This window comes from Prionailurus bengalensis, chromosome A1 (genome assembly GCF_016509475.1).
Source record: "Prionailurus bengalensis isolate Pbe53 chromosome A1, Fcat_Pben_1.1_paternal_pri, whole genome shotgun sequence".
Lineage (NCBI taxonomy): Eukaryota > Metazoa > Chordata > Mammalia > Carnivora > Felidae > Prionailurus > Prionailurus bengalensis.
Genome location: NC_057343.1, coordinates 211,292,665 through 211,304,410, shown reverse-complemented (window position 1 = coordinate 211,304,410; position 11,746 = coordinate 211,292,665). Strand labels below are relative to the sequence as shown.

The 11,746-nt window shown below is 40.8% G+C and overlaps 1 pseudogene; it reads left to right on the top strand.

Moving 5' to 3' along the window:
• The first annotated feature begins 8,765 nt into the window (after positions 1 to 8,765).
• LOC122478695 lies at positions 8,766 to 9,850 on the top strand (annotated as a pseudogene).
• Positions 9,851 to 11,746: the final 1,896 nt, after the last annotated feature.

Sequence of the window (11,746 nt, the reverse complement as noted above, 5' to 3'; positions counted from 1 at the left end):
CTGTAAGTTAACTGCATGACAGAACAAATCTATCCACTCTTCCAGTAAAGAAAGATAAAAAGATCCAGACACTTAAATGCACTATCCAGCATCCAGTTAAAAACACTAGGGGTGCCTGGGTGGCTCAGTAGGTTAAGCATCTGACTGCTGGTTTCAGTTGGGTGGCTCAAGTCATGATCTCACCATTCATGGGTTTGTGCCCCACATAGGGCTCCACACTGACAGCAGACAGCACAGCATGGAGTCTGTTTGGGATTCTCTCTCTCTCCCTCTCTCTCTGTCCTTCCACTGCTTGTGTGCACACACATGTGATCTCTCTCTCTCTCAAATTAAATAAATAAACTAAAAAAAAACCCACTAAATATTTAAAGAAACAAGGAAATGTGACCCATAATTAGGAGAAAAATTACCCATAGAAATATACCCCCCAAAATGACAGAAATTATGGAATTCATGGATGATGGATTTAAAACAACTGCTTAAAATATCACAAATATGCTCAAGGAGTTAGAGAAAAGCATGAACATAATGATTAGAGAAATGGAAGATATAAAAAACAAATGTAACTTCTACAGATGAAAACTACAATATCCAAAATGAAAAATTTACTGGAAGAGATCAGTAACTGATGAACACTACAGAAGAAAAGACCAGTAAACTTGAAAACAGAGCAATAGAAACTACCCAAACTAAAGCACAAGTTAAGAGGGGCTTAAAAATATTATTAGAGCATCAGGGATATGCAGCACAATATCAATAATAGTCTAATATATGTGTAACTTGAGTCCTGGAGAGAATATGGAAGAAATATTTAAAGAAATAATGATCAAAATGTTGAAAAATATAAACTCACACAATTTTGATGAAAAATATTTTGATGAAATATATAAATTTTGATGAAATTACATTTTGATGAAATTATGATGAATTTTGATAAAAAATATAAACTCACACATCCCAGACACCCAACACATCCCAAAAGAATAAACAAAAAGAAAACCATGCCAAGGCACATCTAATAAAACTGCTAAAAATCAATGGAGAGAAAGATTATAGAAGCAGCAGCAGAAGAGGAAATCCCCATTATACACAAGGAAATAAAAATTATCACTTATTGGGGCGCCTGGGTGGCGCAGTCGGTTGAGCGTCCGACTTCAGCCAGGTCACGATCTCGCGGTCCGTGAGTTCGAGCCCCGCGTCAGGCTCTGGGCTGATGGCTCAGAGCCTGGAGCCTGTTTCCGATTCTGTGTCTCCCTCTCTCTCTGCCCCTCCCCCGTTCATGCTCTGTCTCTCTCTGTCCCAAAAATAAATAAACGTTGAAAAAAAAAATTAAAAAAAAAATTATCACTTATTTCTCATCAAAAATTATCACTTATCTCTCATTTCACAGAACAAAATGGACCAACATTTTTGAAGGTTTAAAGAGGGTGGTGGGTGGGATGGGGGAACCAGTCTAGAATTCTATATTTTTTTAAAAAATCCTTCAGGGGTGCCTGGGTGGCTCAGTTGGTTAAGCGTCCGACTCCAGCTCAGGTCATGATCTCGCAGTTTGTGAGTTTGAGCCCTACTTCGGGCTCTGTGCTGACAGCTCAGAGCCTGGAGCCTGCTTCACATTCTGGGTCTCCCTCTCTCTCTGCCCCACCCCCACTCATACTCTGTCTGTCTCCCTCTCCCTCAAAAAAAACATTAAAAGAAATTTTTAAAAAAGATTTTTAAAAAATCCTTCAGAAATGAGGTTGAAATAAAGATACTTTCAGACAACAAAAACTGAGAGAATTCATTGCCATAAGCTATGTTTAAAAGTGCTTCAAGGTGAAAGACAATAATATATCGAAATTTAAACCTACATAAAATAATGACTAGTACCATAAATGTAAATATACAGATAACTATAAAAGACACTTATTTTTCATTTGTTAAAGTGTTTAAATGATTATTGACCTTTAATACAAACACACAAACAAAAAAGTACTGTGAGGATTATACCTTACTGAGAAGTAAAACCTATTACCATAATAGACCAAAGAAAGGAGTGGGGGGAAGGAAGTATATCGCCATAAAAATTTTAAATTACATGGGAAGTAGCATAAAATCAACTTTTTACCTCATCCTCTTACACTCTCTGATTGCATCAAATCCGAACGCACCTAATCTTCGTCCTCATCATGATTTCTAATCTCTATTCTTCATCTGTACTAGCATTATTTCCTTGCCTTCTCTCTCACTCAGCAGGACCCTGTGGCCACAACATAGAATCCAGATGCTACAGTACCGACGGTTGGACGTTATCCACTGCACAACCCACACCTTACAGATAAGGAGAATTCAGACCTCCAGCTTCTTTTCCTGGAACAGTGCTCCTACCTTGATCCTTCACTTCCATGATCAATGCCGTTCGCCTTGCCAATCCTCATACTATGCAAACATCGCCATTCAATTTCTCCAGCTTCATCTTTTTATACTCATTGCTGCAGCTGATTGCTTAAGAAACTAATTAAGAACATCAAGGGCCTCGATTGCCGTTTTCTGCACCCAGCCAACTTCAGCCAGGCTTTCAACACTGCTCCTCACTCCTTTGTCCATTTGTAGTTCCTCAGTAGAATTCATAACTTCAATCTCAGATGCTTACCTTTCAGTTTTCCTATATCTTCATTTGTCCTCTTTCTTCCTGTGGTAAACATTTGCATCATTTTTTATTTCCAATACTGGAACTGTCTGTATACCTTCCTATATTTGGGGAATTTCCCATTGTGTTAGCAGACTTCTAAAATAGCCTCCAAGATTCCTAGCCCCTGCTGTACACATACCTCCCAGTTATTCAGACACTAATACTGTGAACTCCTAGTTATTCGAATATTAATTTCAGATGTAATGAAGTCCCCAAATCAATTGACCTTAAAATGGGAGATTATCCAGGTGAGCCTGACCTAATTACACTAGCCCTTTAAATCTGGATCTAGAGATCAGAGACAGAATGTGAGAGAGATTTGAAGCCTAAGAGAGGGATTCAATGAGAGAGAAATTCTCCATTGCTGGCTTTGAAGATGGAGGGGGTTACATGGCAAGAAATGCAGTCTCATCTCTGAAAGTGACCCTTAGCTGACGGCCAGCAAGGAAACAGACCACAATATTACAACCACAAGGAGATGGATTTTTCCATGACCACATGAGTTTGAAGGAGGACCCTAAGCTCTAGATGAGAATGAAGTCTGACCAACACCTTGATTTGAGATTTACAAGACCCTAAGCAGAGCACCCAAGACTTCTTGACTATAGAACTATGAGCTAACAAATGAGTGTTGTTTTAAGCCACTAAATTTGTGGTAATTTGTTATGCATCAGGAAAAAAAAAAAAAACTGTTACACTCACCTTTTATGTTTGGGTAAAAGCAGAAAATAGTTCCTTGCAGGATGTAGGCATTTGGTTCAGGTATTGTCTCTGTTAAAAACAAGACAATAGGCCCAAAGTGGAATAGCTTATGCTAAGCCCCATGTCACCAAACTGAGACTTAACTTGATTACAGCTTGGGCTCTCCCAGAATGCAATTTAACTCAATCAGGAATCACCTGATCAGCACCAGTTAGGTAATCTGCCTGACAGAACCCTGCTGTTCCCTAAAGGAAAATAACTTTGCAATAACCAACCCGCTTTTTGCCTCCGGTAACTCCCTTGTTCCTGCTCCCTTCTGCCTATAAGAGTTTTTCATTTTGTACTGCTCCTTGAAGTTCCTTTCTATCTGCTGGATTGGATGCTGCCCAATTCAAATCAATTTTTGCTCAACCTCTTAAAATTTTTAATATGCCTCAGTTTATCTTCTAACAGTTTTGGTATCAGAAGAGGGAACCGAGGAGACCCTAATGGTCCCCTGGAGCAGCAGAGCAACCAAACCTAGGTACCGGTGGAGCCCCTTGGGTTGGCTGCTTTCTCACTACCTCTGGAGGTGGGCTAGGTGGGAAACTGGCAGGAGTCAGACTGGATCCGACTTAGAAACGGGTCTGGGTCAAGCGGAGTCCAACTTAGGAACCACAGCGGGTTTAGGGTGAGACCGGGTCTGACTTAGAAACCAGACTGGAGTAGCTTACACTAAGCCTCATGTCACCAAACTGAGAATTACAGTTTGAGCTCTCTGAGAAGTAGAATCTTAACTCAGTCAGTCAGGAATCACCTGATGAGCCACCAGGTAGGTAATCTGCCTGAAGGCACCCTGCTGAACCCTAAAGGAAAGTCACTTTGCAATAAACAACCCGCTTTTGTGCTTCATATAACTTCTTTCTTCCTGCTCCCTTCTGCCCTTAAAAGTCTTTCATTTTGTACAGCTCCTTGGAACTCCTTTCTATCTGCCAGATTGGATGTTGCCCATTCAAGCAGATTTTTGCAGAGTTTTAAGATAAACTCTTAAAATTATTAATATGCCTCAGTTTATCTTTTAACAGCTCTCAGATCCACTTGTGCCATACTCAGGAGCCAATAGCCCTATAAGAAGGGGATTGTAATGTCCTCACTCCCCCAGTAGTGTTAGTAACGGCCGCTGAAAATTGAGTTGCCCACATAGACATGGTGGCCATACAGGTGGCCAGCTAGTAACAAACAATAAAAGTCAATATTCCCTAGTCTTTATCATGAATAATCTGTGGTACTGAAACATGTTGATTTTTCTCTTCATTCACTTGTTCAACAAACTTTCACTGACCACACCACACACTACTTTTTCCTAAGCATTAGTGATACAGTGGTTTAAAAAATGGCAGGATTAAGGCCCTGTCCTCACAGAATGTGGTAGCTTAAAACATGTCCACAAATTTTTGCACATTCCTCCCATCAAGCCCTGAAATATGATTAGCCTTAGTAACTCACTTCTTTTTTAAAAAATTTTTTTAACATTTATTTATTTTTCAGAGAGCGAGACAGAGCACAAGTGAGGGAGGGGCAGAGAGAGAGGGAGACACAGAATCCAAAGCAGGCTCTAGGCTCTGAGCTGTTAGCACAGAGCCTGATGTGGGGCTCGAAATCATGGACTGCGAGATCGTGACCTAAGCCGAAGTCAGCCGCCCAATCGACTGAGCCACCCAGGTGCCCCCTTAGTAACTCACTTCTAATGAACTGAATACAGTAGAAATGTTCTGAGTGACTCAGTGATAAACAGTAATACAGCTTCTCCTTGGCTTTCTCTAGGACATGTGTTCTTAGACCCCATTCACTGTGCTGTGAAGAAACCCAGGCCAATAGTCCCAGCTGAAGTCTCTGGTGATAGCCACTATCTAATACCAAACATGTGAGTGTTTGAGATGATTCCACCTCCTCCCCTTGTCTGGCTTTAACTGAATGAGAGATCCTGAGTGATAATCACCTAGCTAAGTCTAGTCAACCCTCAGACCCATGAAAGATAGTAATAATTGACCTTTTTTGCTTGTTTCATGCCACAAAGTTTGAGATGGTTTGTTATGCAGCTATAGATGAGTTTACAGTCTAGTGGAGGTGAGCAGACATTAAAGAATTATCCAAAAAAATAAAAAATAAATTTAAATATATGGGTACCATGTTCTCTCTCCTTCACTGGCTCATAAGACATTACCCTGTCCTAGCTTTTCTCTCCCCTCTTCCTGGCTTTCCTGTCCTTTTTTTTTTTTTAATGTTTATTTATTTATTTTTAGGAGGGGAGGGACAGAGAGGGGGAGAAAGAGAATCCCAAGCAGGCTCTGCACAGTCAGCACAAAGCCGGATGTGGGGCTCAAACTTATGAACCATGAGATCATGACCTAAGCTGAAATCCAGAGTCAGACACTCAATTGACTGAGCCACCAAGGCACCCCTTCCCTGTCCTTTTTAATGGCATCACTGTCCTGACAAAAACAAAGGCTGAGAACTTGGGGTCATTCTTGACCCATTTTCTTCACACCCATATTCAGTGGGTTCCCATATCCTGTCAATTCTATTTCCAAAGGTGCCTCCCATCTGACTCTTTTAGCAATCTCACCACCACTTTAGCCCGGTTCAGGCCCTCAAAATCTTATCCCTGGTTTATTTAAATGACTTCTCCAATTGGTCATTCACCTCCTGCCTATTCATTGCTGTCACATACGTTCTTAAAGTACATTGCCTAATTTTCCCTCCCTTACTAAGGAAATCTGTACTATCTCTTCCCTGACTGGAAAAATACAGTACAAATGTCTCAGGCCCTTCATGAGCTACTGCTAACCTATGCTCTGGCCTTGCTTCCCACACAGCTCTGTTATTGCACACTACACCCCAGATAATCCAGACTTCTCAATATACTGTAAACAAATCCCCTCTTTGATGTCTCTGAGCTCTCTATCCCTCCATTGGAATGGTTTTTTTTCTTCTTCTTCTTCTTACCCCTGTGTCCAGGAGTCTACCTCCCATGATCTTCCAAGGCTCCTCCAGCAGTGACTGTCATGAGCCCTGTGAGTAGGTCATAATGATAGCTGTGGCTGGGATGGTTTGTGGCCCACCATCTCACACAACAGAAGTTATGAGTTTTAGCTAAACACATGGCCAGCTAGACACTACAGTTCCCACCCTTCTAATGCAGCTTGACACAATCACATGACTAAGTTCTGGCAAATGGAATGTAACAAAAAATAGTATGTGCCACTTCTGGGTTATTCCTTTAAAAGCAATAAGCATACTCTCCTCTGACCTTCTCCTTCTCTTGCTGGCAGGGATGTGGTAAGAGCCAGAGCAACCATCTTGGTCTTGGAGATGAAGCTACATGTTGAAAGTGATAGAAATACCCTTCCAGCCCTGCACCTCCCAGCTCTGGACAGAGAAATAACCTCTACCATGCTGTGCTACTGAATTTGGGGTGGGTTTTGTTTTCTGCATCGGCTTAATCGATGCCCTATAAGGCAGCTGATCTTTACACTGGAAGTTTGCTATGTGGCAGACTCTGTGCAGCACATGAGGAAACAAATGTTAGAGGTGAAGAAACTGAAGTTCAGAAAGGGTTTGCAACTTGCCCTAGGCCACACAGCTAGTAGGGAATGTTGACTTCATTCTGAAGACAGTTGACTTCAGAAACTGTACTTTCAATCACTACTTATCCCTTTGCTCTGATCCACATGCCTAAAGGCACAGACAGACCTCCCTGAGGTTTTCCAAGTGATCCCATAAACACTTAGAAGCATGCTTTGTATGTAGTAGATACTCGATAAATGTTTGCTGGACGGATGATTGATAGGTGTTAGGAAAACAGGCTTTTTGAAGGTTCCTAACTAGTGTAAGAGGATTCAGTTAACTGTTTCTGGTTACCCAGCAGCCCAGCAGCCCTATTTTATACAGGGTGCTTAATACCACTTTCCTCCCTGAAGAATATCATATATTGCAGCACTATTGGCCCATGTCTTTATCCATCTACACAATCAGCTGAGAGCCTATATGAGCTTAGCAGGCAGTTGGGGGAAAGCATTCAGCTCATTGCAGTTATCTGTATTTATTTACACAGCTGTTCTCCCCCTTGTTCAAGCAGAAGACTCTGGCCCAGAAATCAGAGATGGAAATAAAATTAGGGGGCTTTTTGAAGACTGCTGTGTAGCATCCTGCGTCCTGGGTTCTCAGCAGGGATGTGGGGTCCAGTGACTTTCAAAGTCTTCCTTTGTGCTGGGTCAAGGGTACTAGTACAAAGTGAATAGTGCTGGGAGCTTCAGGCTGTGGGAGAGGTTATTATAAAGTACTGACATCCTGCTGTGAGGCCTGGATGTGTTCCCTTCTTTGGGGCTGTTATCTGGAGCCCTTCGATAGAAAAGGAGTAGAACAGAACGCCTGAACTGTCCTATGGTTGCCTCCCACCCTCCCCTGGGAAAACTTTGAGCAGTAAACACAAATCAAGAGGAAACTAAAGAATAGTTTTTTAAGGGTCTTCAAACAGCCAGTCTTTATTTTTTCAAGTGGGGGTATGGTACTAAAAGACAAAATTAGAGCCAACTTTCTTTCTAATTAAGTTCCGTGGACCTCCCAAACTTCAACACAGATACTGTGATGAACATTAACAAGCTCTTAAGTGGAGTGTGCTTGAACTCAGTAGCACAAAGATAGAGAATGAGTTTTAAAATGAAAGGAAGAAAGAAAGAAAGAAAGAAAGAAAGAAAGAAAGAAAGAAAGAAAGAAAGAAAGAAAAGGAAAGAGAAGAAAGGCAAGGAAAGAAAACCACACACACACACACACAAAGGCCATGAAAGATTTTTGTAATCATGACTTGCATTAGTTCTTTAGGAGGTTATGCAGTAAAGCTGAATTCTTTTTCAGCAGCACATTCAAAAATAAATTCACTCTTCTGATTCCAGTAATGACGTACATTTAAGATGATTCTTTCTCTTCCTATGGGCACCTACCATATTAACATAGCGATTTAAAAGTAAGCAGTATTTTGTTTCAGAACATATGTTTGGGAAGAAAGCCCCTGCTCTGGAATTCCACGGAATCATGTGTCTCAGGGTGGGGCACAAGAGTTGGAGGGCTAAGGGGGATCTACCACCTAGAAGAACATGTGGATTAGGAGGAGCTCAGTGATCCTTGAAGAGACATGTTCCATCCAAAAGGCAGGTCAGTTTTAGTGCAGCCAGATCTCATGGGGTTGTAGAACAGGTGTAGGGTAGATGAATGGCCCTGGATAATTCCAACTTCAAGTTCAGCAAACCAGAAGAGGTGCCAGTCTTCCTCTCCCAGTTTTAGGGTTCACAGCAATAATCCCATAGACACCATCAAGAATAAGAAAAACACTCTATGGAGAGTCACAACACAGCTGACATTGTCTCCTTCATGCGACTCTTACAGCCGTTTCTCTCTGGGCACAATGGCAACTCTTAAGAAAAAACTGATTGCACCAGTCACAGAAGAGGCAACTGTCCCAAACAATAAGATCACTATAGTGGGTGTTGGACAAGTTGGTATAGCATGTGCCATCAGCATTCTGGGAAAGTCTCTGGCTGATGAACTTGCCCTTGTGGATGTTTTGGAAAATAAACTCAAAGGAGAAAGGATGGATCTGCAACATGGGAGCTTATTTCTTCAGACACCTAAAATTGTGGCAGATAAAGATTACTCCATGACCGCCAATTCTAAGATTGTGGTGGTAACTGCAGGAGTCCGCCAGCAGGAGGGAGAGAGCCGGCTCAACCTGGAGCAGAGGAATGTTAACGTCTTCAAATTCATTATTTCTCAGATAGTCAAGTGCAGGCCTGATTGTATCAGAGCTGTGGTCTCCAACCCAGTAGATATTCTTACATATGTTACCTGGAAGCTAAATGGACTACCCAACCACCATGTGATTGGAAAAGATGTAATCTGGATTCTGCTAGATTTCTCTACCTTATGGCTGAAAAACTTGGCATTCATCCCAGCAGCTCCATGGATGGATTTTGGGAGAACATGGTGACTCAAGTGTGGCTGTGCAGAGTGGCGTGAATGGGGCAGGCATTTCTCTCCAGGAACTGAATCCAGACATGGCAACAGACAATGACAGTGAAAATTGGGGAAGGAAGTGCTTAAGATGGTGCCTACAAAGTCATCAAGCTAAAAAGGATATACCAGCTGGGCTATTGGATTAAGTGTGGCTGATCTCACTGAATCCATGTTGAAAAATCTATCCAGGATTCATCCAGTGTCAGCCATGGTGAAGGGAATGGATGGCACTGAGAAGAAAGTCTTCCTGAGCCTTTCATGCATCCTGAACGCTCGGGGATTAACCAGTGTTATCAAGCAGAAGCTGACAAATGATGAGGTTGCTCAGCTCAAGAAAAGTGCAAATACTTTGTGAGACATCCAGAAAGACCTAAAAGACCTGTGACTTCTGGCTTCTAAGCCATAGAAATTTAAAACTACAATGTGATTAACCATGAGCTTTTAGTTTTTCATCCATATACATGGATCACAGTTTGCTTTTATCCTCCTAAATATGTGAATCTGGGCTCACAGCATTGAAGCCATGCTTGGTTTAGTGGTTGCAATATGAGCCCTTGAACAAATAAAATTAACTATCCCCAAAAAAATTTAAAAAGAAAAGAACGATGGAGAGGGAACTATGCATGCAGGTTGGCATCACTTTGGGGTTAGTTAATTTGAGGTGAGTCAGACAGAGCCCAAACTGTGGGATAGCTGCCAAGAAAGATGCTATCTTGAAACAAGTACCCCTGGAAAAAGCTGAAGTTAGTGTTGAAATTGCTACTGGAAGCAATTGAAGTTTGAATTAAGGATTATTCATGAGATTATATTAAAGATTATTTCTAAATCATTTCAATGAAGGAAAATACACCCAAAGCAATGGAGAAATTTATCTTTATAATTTCTCTCATATTTATGTTGGGGTGAGAGAATATTCCAAAATAATTAGTGTAGGGGATTTGTCGAAGGCAAGAAGGGTTTTGCCTATGGAATGAACTGAGGTAGAAGATAAAGATGTCTGTGTGACTTCTTAACATCTTATTATGCCTTTCATCTTAAAAAGTGGGATAATAATTTGCTCATACCAGCATCAAATTGTTAGAAAGGAAATCTTCAGTTTCCTTTTCTATGGAGGGGTAACTTTTAAGGTCTTGCTCCAACCCCTTAGTCACTCCTCCTTCTTGTCCTCTGACAAGTTTAAGAAGAATAAAATCAATCTTGGCTGCTTCTTTCCTTCCTTTTTTTTTTTTTTTTTTTTTGGTTTTTTGCTTTTGCTTTTGTTTTTGTTTTTTTTTGGTTTTTTTTTTGGGACGTGAACAGACTACAAGACCATTGGTTCCAAAGTCTTACCGGGACAGCTCCCACCTTAAGAGGTTACCTCTGATTCGAGGGGGGCATATCTGTCTAATTCTAAGTTTCAGTTCACAAGCCTATTTGGAAGTATTCTTAGCTATCCAACTCAGCCTTGGTCTCTAATAAAAGTTATACTTTTATTTCCCATACGCCTAACTCTTTACATTTTTTCTCAATTTGTTCAAAACATGGACAGAGGGGGGAAAATGCTATATGTTGGTCTCCTCAGAAATCCCAACAAAATAATTAGATATTGGAATGTGTAAGCTAATTTTAAAGAATATATGGAAACAAGCATGCAAGAATAGCTGAGAAAATCATGAAAAACAAGAGCAGTGGGATAAAAAGGTCTTTATATTATAAAGCTACAGTAGTTAAAACTGTGGTATTGACACATTGGATATGCAGACATATCAATGGAGCAGAGTAAAAAGGCAAAAAATATATGTGAAAATTTAATAGCTATAAAGACAGCATTTTAAATCAATGGAGAAAAGAAAGATTATTTAATAAATAGTGTTGGGGCAACCAAATGGAAAAAAAAATTAGGTTGAATCCTTACTTTATTGCAAGATAATTTCGGGTAGATTAAATATTTAAATTCAAAGAATGAAATCATAAAAATCCAAGAAGAAATCATTGCAGTTTTTTATAATCCTGCAGTGGGGAAAACTTTAAAATTTTTTTTTTATGTTTATTTATTTTTGACAGAGAGAGAGAGACAGAGAGACAGAGCATGAGCGGGGGAGGGGCAGAGAGAGGGGCAGACACGGAATCCAATGGAGGCTCCAGGCTCCAAGGGGTCAGCACAGGGCCCAACGCGGGGTTCGAACTCACAGACCTCGAGATCATGACCCCAGTGGAAGTGAGACGCTCAACCGACTGAGCCACCCAGGCGCCCCGGGAAAACTTTTATAAGTACCACAAAAATCTCCCCTACATTATAAAAGGAAATATTGATCATTTCAATTTTATAAATATCAGAATTTATGTACA